Source organism: Schistocerca cancellata, chromosome 4 (genome assembly GCF_023864275.1).
Source record: "Schistocerca cancellata isolate TAMUIC-IGC-003103 chromosome 4, iqSchCanc2.1, whole genome shotgun sequence".
Classification (NCBI taxonomy): Eukaryota; Metazoa; Arthropoda; class Insecta; order Orthoptera; family Acrididae; genus Schistocerca; species Schistocerca cancellata.
This window is the reverse complement of record NC_064629.1, coordinates 780,148,229-780,160,342: the sequence shown is the minus strand read 5'-3', so window position 1 is coordinate 780,160,342 and position 12,114 is coordinate 780,148,229. Positions and strand designations below refer to the sequence as shown.

Sequence of the window (12,114 nt, the reverse complement as noted above, 5' to 3'; positions counted from 1 at the left end):
AGAGCAAAGTGGAGTAATTCTCACCGGCATGTCTTCTAAGCACTCAAGCACAAAGGAAAGCCGACTGACATGCAGAAGAGGTTTTAATCAGTAGGGAACCAGAGTGTATCTTACTACGTACATCAACTTCACGAAACTTATGTGATGGCCAGGGAGGGGAAGAACGAGGAAGCAAAAGTAAGAGCAGAGAGAGAACTATTCTCCAAACGCGAACATTTTTTGTTAGGCTTTACCATGACTGTTATTGACATTAAATGAAACTACAAGTTTACTGTTACCAGTCATTGTTGTTTTATCTCCACAACGTGTTTCAAAGGTTTAAACCTCCATCATCAGGTGGATTTACATTTGTTAGTATGACGTGTGTGTGTCGTGTTATGATTTTTTGGAGGAACTTGTGGCAATGTCTCTTGTGGATAGAGGTCCCTTCCACCGCTGTAACACAATGCATGTACTGTATACTGTCATATTTTGTAAACAAAAATGGCACTGGGAAAATAGCTGGGAGCAGGAGAGGGAGGAGTTCGAATGGAAAGAAGTGGGTATGGCGACAAGTGGCTGGCAGAAGTGATGAAGATTTGTGGCTTTGCACATGGGGCACAAGCACAACACTCGCAATCTGAGTCATTGTTTCCAGAGTTGATCATGGTCCTCTGCTTTGGAGGCAAGTAGAGTGTCTCAAACAAAGGCTTTGTTGACTCTGTGGTGGTTTCTACTGCCGATTTCTGAAACTTCTAGCTACAAATAGGCCTGACCTTATCAGTGGTGTCAGTATAAGACAAGGATCAGTGATCATGATATCATAGCGATGGTGGTTACAAAAGTTAATAAAACTACCAATACAGCCAGGACAACACTTTTGCTACAACAGATAAGCAGTTGTTAGCATATCACTTAGACAATGAATGAGTACAAGTATGATGAATGTGGAGGAATTACAGGCAAAGTTTAAACACATTGTAAATCACGCTCTGGAGAAGTATGTACCGAGTCAGCAGATTAAGCACGGGAAAGACCCATCGTGATTTAATAACAAAATTCGGGAAATGCTGATGAAGCAAAGGCTGCTGCACTCTCAGTTCAAAAGACAACGCACAAATGACGATAGGCAAAAGTAAGTAGAGTTTTGTGCATCTGTTAAAAGATCAATGTGCGAGGCATGCAACAACTACCACCATCATAACTTAGCAAAAGAGCTTGCTGAAAACCCGACAAAATTCTAGTCCCTTGTAAAACAGCTAAGCGGTTATAAGGATTCTATCCATTCACTTGTTGACCAGCCTGGTGCGGCAATCGAAGGTAGCAAAAGGAAACCTGAAGGTTTAAATTTCATGTTTAAAAAATTGTTCACACAGGAGAATGGTACAAACATACCTTAATTTGACTAATGCATGAATTCCCATAAGAAGGATGTAGCCCTGGTGTAGAGAAGCAACTGAAAGAGTTGAAAACAAGAAAGTTGTCAGGTCCAAATGGAATCACAATTCAGGTTTATGAAGAGTAGTCTACAGCACTGGCCTCTTCTTTAGCTTGCATTTATCACTAATCTCTTGCCCAGCACAGCATCCTGAGAGACTGGCAAAAAGTGTAGTTGACTCCTGTATACACTATGTGATCAAAAGTATCCGGACACCTGGCTGAAAATGAATTAAAAGTTCATGGCGCCCTCCATTGGTAACGCTGGAATTCAATATGGTGTTCCCCACGCTTAGCCTTGATGACTGTGTCCACTCTCACAGGCATATGTTCAGTCAGGTGCTGGAAGGTTTCTTGGGGAATGGCAGCCCATCCTTCATGGAGTAGTACACTGATGAGAGATATCAATGTTCGTCGGTGAGGCCTGGCATGAAGTCGGCGTTCCAAAACATCCCAAAGGTGTTCTATTGGATTCAAGTCAGGACAGTCATTACAGGGATGTTATTGTCATGTAACCACTCTGCCTCAGGTCGTGCATTATGAACAGGTGCTCAATCATGCTGAAAGATGCAATCGCCATCCCCGAATTGCTCTTCAACAGTGGGAAGCAAGAACGTGCTTAAAACATCAATGTAGGCCTGTGCTGTGATAGTGCCACGCAGAACTACAAGGGATGCAAGCCCCATCCATGAAAAACATGATCACACCATAACACCACTGCCTCTGAATTTTACTGTTTCCACTACACATGCTGGCAGATGACGTTCACCGGGCATTCGCCATACCCACACCCAGCCATCGTATCGCCACATTGTGTACCGTGATTCATCATGCCACACAACGTTTTACCACTGTTCCATCATCCAATTTTTATGCTCCTTACACCAAGTGAGGCGTCATTTGGCATTTACCGGCGTGATGTGCAGCTTATGAGCACCCGCTCGACCGTGAAATCGAAGTTTTCTCACCTCCCGCCTAACTATCATAGTACTTGCAGTGGATCCTGATGCAGTTTGGAGTTCCTGTGTGATTGACTGGATAGATGTCTGTCTATTACACATTATGACCCTCTTCAACTGTTGGCGGTGTCTGTCAGTCAACAGACAAGGTCAGCCTGTACACTTTTGTGCTGTATGTGTCCCTTCGCATTTCCAATTCACTATCACATCAGAAACAGTGGACCTAGGGATGTTTAGAAGTGTGGAAATCTCACATACAGATGTACGACACCAGTGACACCTAATAACCTGACGACGTTCAAAGTTCACGAGTTCCGCGGAGTGCCCCATTCTGCTCTCTTACGATGTCTAATGACTACTGAGGTCGCTGTTATGGAATACCTGGCAGTAGGTGGCAAGGATTTGGAAAGCATTGCTTGTCTGAAAATCGGATAGCCCTTTTCTCACAATATCCTGCGAACTATGGATTAAGAGCAACAGGCAGATTCCACATTTCGAGATCTGAAAAGCATTTGACATGGTGCCCCACTGCAGACTGTTAATGAAGGTACGAGCATACAGAATAGGATCCCAGGTATGTGAGTGGCTCAAAGACTTCTAAAGTAGTAGAACCTAGTATGTTGCTCTAGACAGAGGGTGTTCATCAGAGACAGGAGTATTTTCAGGAGTGACATAGGAAAGTGTGATACGGCCAGTATTATTCTCTGTTGACATAAATGATCTGAAGGAGAGGGTGAGTAGCAATCTCTGACTTTATTGATGACGGTGTAGTTTATGGGGAAGTATTGCTGTTGAGCGACTATAAAAAGATATAAGATGACTCAGAAAAAATTTCTAGTTTTTATAATGAAAAGTAGCTAGTTACAAAAGTAGAAACCTGCAAGTTAATGCAAATGAATAAGAAAAAACAATCCCGTAATGTTTGACTACAGTGCTGCTCAACATCACATTGATTGAATATCTAGGCATAACATTGGGAAGCGATATGAAATCGAACGAGCTTGTAAGGACTATAATAGCGAATGCAAATGGTCGACTTTGGTTTATTAGGAGAATTTTGGCTTAATTTTTTTTTGCAATCTGTAGAGAGAGCGCATATAGAACACCAGTGTGACATTCTTGAATACCGCTCAACTGTCTGGATCCCCAACAGGTCAAATTAAAGAAAAATATCTAAACAGTTCAAAAGGTGGGCTGCTAGATTTGTTACTAGTAGGTTCAATCATCATACAAGTATTTTGGGAATTCAAATGGAAATCCCTGGCATGAAAGTAACATTCCATAGTGACCCAGAACCACGTTCCGACACCGACGAAGTCCATCAGAGCTACAGATTGCACTGTAATGATAAGGTCTATTAAAGTGTGAGGGGGATTTGTCCAGTGCATGCCTGGACGTGTCAGTCATATGGCATCATCTGTAAATACATTTACTGATCCAGCAAAATTTACAAAGGTATGGCTTCTTCAAAGCTGCAGATAGTGGCGGGACATGGGTGCACGTCCCACGAAGGAATGCTGACGCCCTGCCAGCATGTTGTGACATCACAGCCACAGGTCAGTGGCTCAGATGCGTGTGGTGCTGATGACAATAGCGGGCGAGGTGGGTGTAACCCGCCAGATGTACTGCAGTGACCCAGATTGGCTACCGTCTCAGCGCTCTCAAACACAGCTCTGTCATGCACTTAAGTGGAATCCACAAACTGTGGTCCCAGATGCTGGTTGTTGTGCAGAGAAGCTCTGGTCACCCAGTATGGATCAACCAAGGCTGCAGCAGATGCTCTCGAGTTGGCCAGGAGGGTGCGCAGATGCACCATGGCTGGTCTGTGTGAATATGACAGTTTGTAGATCAACCCCAATGACTGAACGGGGGAGGGGGGGGGGAGGGGGGGGAGGGGGGGGGGTAGGTTGCACACCAGCCTTCTCATTGGCGATGACCCAGTAGGCAGCACTGGCTGGACACGGCTATGGTATGCATCGCTGATCACTGTTGGCTGCCTCAGTGTGTAAGTTGGCAAGCAGGTAGCAGGCTGGCCACAATCAAACAGCTCATCGTGATTTCTCAGAAACTCATTAGACCATCATTCCCTTTGGTTCTTAGAAAAGAACAGAATGGTAATATGACAGGATGCGTTCTTGTGCTCCAAAAGCTGTATTATTTATAGAGTCTGAGCCTCGCCTACAACATTGAGGCTCTGGACACATGAGTATATTTGTCCACATTTATCAGACCCGTCAGCACTTTTTACCTCACTCTGGTAATTTCAATAATGATTGCAGGCCATCAAGCTCAGTCTGTCAATGTTTGCCTTTGCAGCAGTGCTCAGATGCGGAGTCACAAAGTGTTTTCTTACAGTGTCTTGCTAAGCCGTACAGCACTGTATGCATTTCTGTCTGGTTCAGCTCCGACTTATTCCATTCCAGGCTCACCAGGTGGATGTTAAATAACATTTTTAAGCCTGTGCAACCAAATAATTCTGCTGTGCACCAAGTCATTTTGGGGAACATTGGTGAGAAAATTTAGTGACATGGCATTTAAAGCTGACTGTAGAATGATTCTACTGCCATTAACATTCATTTCGAGTAAGTGCCACAAAGGAAAGATAAGAGAAATTAGGGCTTGTATGGGAGAATACAGACAGTCTTTTTCCCTTCACTTAATTTGTGGGTGGAATGAGGAAAGAAAATCTTAGTGACAAAAGAAATAAGAATGTCATTTCTAATTAAAAGTAGATTTCAACACCACAAATCCTACATAACCTTACACAGTTAACAGTAATTGAACATGACAAATATATAAATTCCAGCATTTCAATTTTTGCTTTGATTTTTTGCTTTTATACTTCAAGAAAGCCACTGCATTCCTGAGGGTGATATATACCATAAAAACATTGAAAGCCTCAAAAATTAAGAGCTCCACAAGCAATGCATGAAGGCATATATGCCACAGTCACATTTTTGGTGCAAATATTGTTAGCAAAAGGAACCATGTTAACATTGCTAAGTACCTTGCGATATGGCGACAATTTTTGTGGCAAACCAAACATACCTGCGAATTTTCTTGAAAGCTGGAGCCTTCAATCAATTAAGGATCCAGGCATCAGTTACATTACTTCCATTTGTGATTTACGTTTTCTGTGCAGTGGCAAATGGCACATCTGTAATGGGTGAATTTAACTCTTCACCTGTCAGTGAAAGTATGTATCGTAAGGTTGAGAGAACAGCCTATACTTCAGCAGAATTGCTTTTAATTAACTCTTCAATACTCTGTTTTCATGGGCAACCAGGCCATCGTGTGAGGCAGGATAGCTTTGCCCAATCCACACGTGAATAATGTACAGAAATGCCTCAACTTTTCCATATGAAAACTTAGTCCAAAACCTGATGATAGGTATCTTTTGTGAGCTTTCCCAATTTTGTGGTGGTTGTGTACACATTATTGTTTTAATTGAGCACTGCCTTTTCTGCTGACTTCTTGGAGAAGAACAAAAACTGTTGGTAGCTGTTTTCCAGCCACTGGGCTGTTTGCAACTGTGCATGCTCGTCAGTACTAAACAACTATTGCAATGGAGGACTGAAGTGACAAGCAGAGGATCCACTAGAGCTAAATATAAAATTAGCTATTTTTTTACAGAGGCTAGAAACAATGGATGTGCAGTTACTACACAACCAAAGTAACAGTGGGCAGTGGCTGCAGCAGCCTCATTTCTGGGGGAAATTTTGAATACAAAGCCTTAAACACCGGGACCTATTCTTTCAAAAGGAAAAATGGAATTTGGCAGTGCCTTGTCACCAAATACATCAGTACCCAAGACAAGTGCACATTTGATGAATTATTGGGAATAGCAAGATTGTTTCAACTTTAAACTTCCACTAAAATTCCTCAATTCACCCTCGATTTCATTGTAAGTAAGGATTGAACAGAATGTGGGTATCACATCTCTCTTAAGACAACACTGTTTTGAGGCGAGAAAGTTAAAGAAATAGCTGTAGGCCAACTAAAACAAAGAAATTTATCATCAAATTTTGGAAAAAGTTTTGTACTTTATGTACAAATGGAGCTGTTTCTGTACATTGTTGACTTGCAGGATCGGCAAAGCTCACTCTCCTTATACAACAGACTGGTTATTCATGAAACTATAATATCACCTTGTTCATTAAAAGTAATTCCACTGAAGTGTATGCTGTTTTTTCAAGCCTACAACATATGATTATACTGGCAAGTGAAGCATTATGTTCATTCACTACAAAAGTGCCCTGTTCTCATCGCACAGCAAATGGAAATCACAAGTAGAACTGATGCAATAAATAAAATAAAAACTTAGATTCATAATCAGTTGTTGGTTCCAGCTTTTGAGCAAATGGTTTGATCTGCTTGGTTTGAGGCAAAATTATCACCAGATGCTGAGGTATTTAGCAGCATTAACGAGGTTGCTTTTCCTAATTACAATCACACTAGAAACTGTGATTGTGGCATATGAGCCTTCACTCACTGCCCGTGGTGCTCCGAATTTTAATGCTTTGAATGTTTCAATGATATGCTAGCGTGTGTGTTTGGATCTTATGAGCATTCAATGCCGAGGTCATCAGCACCCTTACACTCATTAAAAAACTGATGTGGAGATAAACTAAAATTGTTGCATACTCGTGCACTCTAAATTACCACAGGATCATCACTTCACATGTGCTGAAACAACTTAGAAAGAGGGAAAGAAGCTGTAGATGAAATTAAAACTCAGAGAAAACAAAACACAGAAGAGCTAAAGGAAAGCACAGGGAAATGTGACTGGCTGACTACTTACAAAAAAAAACTTGGGTGAGCAAGTCACCCTGTTGATACATTAAAACTATCTCCCTAAAATCTTGGACAATCCACAAAATTTTAAAACTTGAACCACGTTTGTTTGGACGTTACATAAAATAAAGTGCAGATCCATCAACAAAATCCGCCACAGCCCACTGGTTGGAAAATAAAACACAGTGCAATAAAATGTGGCACACACTTATCTGCATGGCTCAAGCACCACACATTGGAGGGCCTCTCGGAAGACTAGTAAGAAGGCTGGAAAGATGTACGCCACAGTCGAGTTGTGGGCATTACTACACAGAACTTACTGTCTGTCACTTCCAGCCACTCGTCTTCCCATTGACACATGACTTGGTACCTCAACAGTGAGGCGATAGCATGCAGGGGGATGGTACACTGAAATGATTGAGGTTGCTAGATCTGCCCTTTTGTTCCCCACAAGACCCATGTGTCCTGTTATGCAGCAGAATGACACCTTCCCCAGCTGTTGTAGTTGGCAAAGAGCATCCTGGATTACTTGACCCACTGGGTACAAATGTTGGAGACAGTGAAGCGAACTCAAGGAATCAGAACAGACAAATTTAGCACTGGAAGACCATCTCATCTGCTCCAGTGTCCGCAAGATCGCATATATTCCTGTGTCAAAGACAGTAAATTCTTGATGCAGGTGGACCTTGAGGACACGATCTGGGAAAATGACAGAGCAACCAACAGAGCCGTGCAGTATCACGAGTCTCAGAATTGTTGGATCTGAAGTGCAATTTTCCCCTCTCTACAGTATCACCATAGTGACAAAACACTGATCCTGGCTGGCATTGGCAGCAGTTCGTGCAAAATTCTCCACCAGCATCTGAGAGATGGCTCCACGTGCTGTTATTGATAAACAACTGCATTTACCAGAAAGCCTCCTGAAGTTTTCTCATATTTTCGTAGAACAAGTGGAATGGTTGACAGAGTCCAGGAATGCTTGCCATGACCTTTTCTTGCTCTCCTTAATTATGCATCAAGCCTTGGCTTTTGTGACTCTAAAGGCTATGAGGTTGTCTGCTGTTGTGTGGCATTTAACATGTTGAAGAGCCGTACACCTGTCCCACATGGCTGAACAGCACTCACCTGTCGACCAAGGTACATGTCACCTCTCAAGATGACCCAAGGACTTTGGGATAGATAAGTCAGTGGCATCATGGATCAGTCATGTGATATGGTCCATCCATTCCTGGATGCTGTTGCAATGTTCAAACACAGCCAGCTGGCTGAACCGCGTCCAGTTAGTGCTGCCGACCATCCATCTTGGTGGCTTCCCTTCAGGTAGTGCTCCATCCAGTAGATGAATGAGGAGTGGGAAGCAGTCACTGGAATGAAGGTCATCAATGACCTCCCATTGAACAGTCAGAGGGCTGGAGAGCAGAAAGAGAGGTCGATGGCTGAAAATGACCCAGTAGCAGTGCAGAAATGAGTGAGTACCTGTGTTGAGTATGCACAGCTCATTAGACATCATGAGGCTCTCCAAAACCTGGCCCCCCAAGGCAAGTAGAGGTCGAGCCCCACAAGACACGATGGGCACTGAAGTCTCCCAACAGAAGAAATGGTTGTGGGAGTTGTTCCACAAGATCTACGAAAGCCTCACAGTCTTTTACATCTTGGGGAGGTAGATACAGAGAGCAAACAGTGATCATCTGACACCATGAATTTTGACAGCAACTGCTTGCAGGTCAACAGCCAGAGAGAGAGCAGAGGAGGGGTGCACATTACTGACAAACACAGCTCTGTCCCCAGTCAAGTCGTCCTTTCGGTGAAGGATATAGCCGCATAGCACAGAAGTGTCAGTGGCTTTAAAATGTGTTTCCTGCAAACACAGGCATAGGGGGCATTCCTACACTAGCAGTTTTAGTTCTATACAGGTCCTAAACCCACTAAAGTTCCACTGTAATACGGGAGCCATCTATCACTGGGGCTGCACTTTCACCCTGTCTTTCCACTGGGGAAGGGAGCCCGTAATGGGTGGGGCCTCAGTCTTGGGGCAAGATGATTGCCCCAGTTCGACATCAAGGTCCATTAGTTCCACCAGAGTCCGAGTGATGCCAGATAGTATGACATTAACATTGTCTAACTGTTTATTTCCCCAACTCCGTTGGTGTTGGATACTTGGCTTTTGATTTTTTTTGTCCTGGGTATACTTCAGAACCAATACCGGGGCAGTGGTAGTGAGACCACTGGACAAGACCCGTGGACAAACTAAAGTTTTGGAGGAGCAGGGAGCTCTGCGACATTAGCGACAACAGACTTGACTGATGTTTTGGGAGGAAGGGTAGGCTTTGAAGGAATTGTGGTGGCACAAGTGCACTGGCAAATACAGGTGCTAGTGCTGACACTAGCATCCTCCATTTGGGTAGCTGCATTGGCCTTCTGAACTGGTTGTTTAAGAGCAGACGAAAAGGAGGTAGCAAACTTTGGGGGTTTCATGGCTTTATCAATATTTCTGGCCTCTCCATATGAGATATCTTTATTTGTCTTCATATCCTGTATCTTCTTTTCTTCAAGAAAGACACTGCAGTCCCTAATACAGACAGGGTGATGATCAGAGCACTTTGGAGATGAACAACCGGCACCTTCATGGACAACCTTATCACATTTCCAAGTTGCTGCTCTCTTAAAACCTGAGGTGGTGTGCCCAAAGCACTGGCATGTATAACAGTGCATTGGATTAGGAAAATAAGGCCACATGGTGAGGTGGGAGGAAACCAGCCTTAACGTGCTCTGGAAGCTTTGTGCTGCTGAAAGTCAGTATCAATGAGTCCAGTTTCACAAGACAACCATCCACCCATTTCATTATGTTATGTACATCAATGACACATTCTGGGACCACTCAGCTTTCACTTCTTCTTGGGGAATGTCAACCAGAGCCCTGCAAGTCACAACACCTTTGCTATATTTCACAGTGTTGTGCAGTTCCCTTTCTATTGCATACTGCCCAAAGCACTGAGCTACCTGAATGTTCTTCACTTGTTAGGAATTAGATGTTTCTACCAGCAGGGGGCTATTTGACAAGCATTTGACAGGTTTTAAACTTCCATCAATTCCCTCTAAACCTTTTTGTTTGTACAAAGGTGACACTTTCTCAAACCTCCTCTCTTTCCATTTGGTTATAAGAAATAAATGCTGGCCACCAGCATACCTTCTGTTACTCAATACTGACAATGTCTGTGTAATTCTGAAGTCTGGAGCGCTGGCTACGCAAGCCCTCTAGTTTGAATGAGTACTGGTATCCACCAGCAGCCCACCCTTTCCTCTGGAAGGAGGAAGAGAAGATTTCGAAGGATCCATGCTGGTCCCATGAGTAGACAGGGAAATAAGGGTCCACTCAGACAGAGCCCCACATGCCTGTGTAAGCCTTATACAACTGATGTGTGGCAGTTTTCCAAAAGGTTGCCGGAGACAACTGTTCCACCTCACCAGTGTGCAACACACCTTGAGATCAAGGGTTTTTTATGGAGGCTTATTCCATCCTCGCAATCCAGGCAGTCAAGCCATGATCCCCATTCCCTGAGACACACAACATTCCACTGCCATGATGCATGGTGGTTGCTGAAGCATGCCCAGAGCTTACAGTGACAGAGGACTGGTGGCATTTATCAGTCCCCAGCTCAGGAACCCTAGGATCACCATGCCTGTACCCAGCGAAGGAATACTGAGCCCCTGACGTGATACGCTACCAAGTACCCAAGCACTGCACGGGTATGTGCTCATTCTAATTTTCTTATAGTCCATCTCCACCTCTTCCACCCCCCTACCTCCTCCACACCCCTCCCTCTCTGTCCACCTGCTCCACCCATCCCCTTCCTCCCCCCCCCCCCCCCCCATTATCCCTCCCTCTATTTCTTACCAAGCTGAATGCTACATTTATGTGAATACATGATATGTTTTTGAACATTTCTTGAGGAGAGGAAGCAGATTACGAAATTAAAAATACAGGGTGGTTTTAAAAAAATACATACTGCTGTTCATACCTTCTTCATGAACAAAGATACAAGAATGGTAATCATGTTGGTTAATGCTTTCATGGTAGCTAAACAACACTTCCTTGATACATTTATTATTTTGCTTCTGGACAAAAAAAGTTATCTGGGGTGGCCAAGATAACTTATCTAGTTGATAACGTCAGAAGCTCTGCGAGGCTTTTCACGGACATTGCTATCATCCATATGAAGGTTGGAAAGTCAGAAGTCTCTAGCATTTTGCAAGAAGACCTGCAGAAGATAGGTGGCTGGTACGAACTGGCAATTTATTCGTAAGGGAAATGAGTTTTATGCACTGCACATAAATAGGCAAAGAGATCTGTAACTATTTCATTACGCTATTGGCAAAAGAATGAATGAAAATAATAAGTACTGCGAAACACTTAAGAGTATCTGTCTGAAGTGACCTAAAGTGGAATGACCACATGAAACGAATTGTGAGAAAAGCTGCTGCCAGGTTGAGATTCATTGGGAGGGGGGGATCCACACCACTTTTTTGCCTGATTATTAGTTATTATTCATCAGTATTGAACCCTTACTAGCTAGGATTGAAAAAAAAAGAGTGAGGAAGTCCAATGAAGAACAGAAAATTTCATCATGGGATTGTTTACCAAGCACAAGAGCATTACAGAAATGTTCAACACAAGACATTTTAATATAGGTACTGTGTACCAGAAATACGTTTACTGTTGATATTCTGAGTGTGACCATTTTAATTCAAAATGAGTCAAGCAACATTTTACTTCCTCCCACTTACATCTCACAAACTGACCACAACAAGATAATCAGAGAAATTAGAGCTCCTATGGAGGTTTATCAATAGTTTCTTTCCCACCCAGCATTCGTGAATGGATCACAGAAATGGGAAAATCACAGTGGTGCTAGAAACACCCTCTGCCACACAACAAAGTGTGCAC

General features: G+C 43.3%; 1 protein-coding gene across 3 annotated transcripts in view; it reads right to left on the bottom strand.

The window, feature by feature from the left end:
• Positions 1–12,114, bottom strand: part of LOC126184636 (annexin B9-like) — a 106,539-nt gene that overhangs the window by 53,405 nt on the left and 41,020 nt on the right. The gene's annotated exons all lie outside the window — the stretch shown is intronic.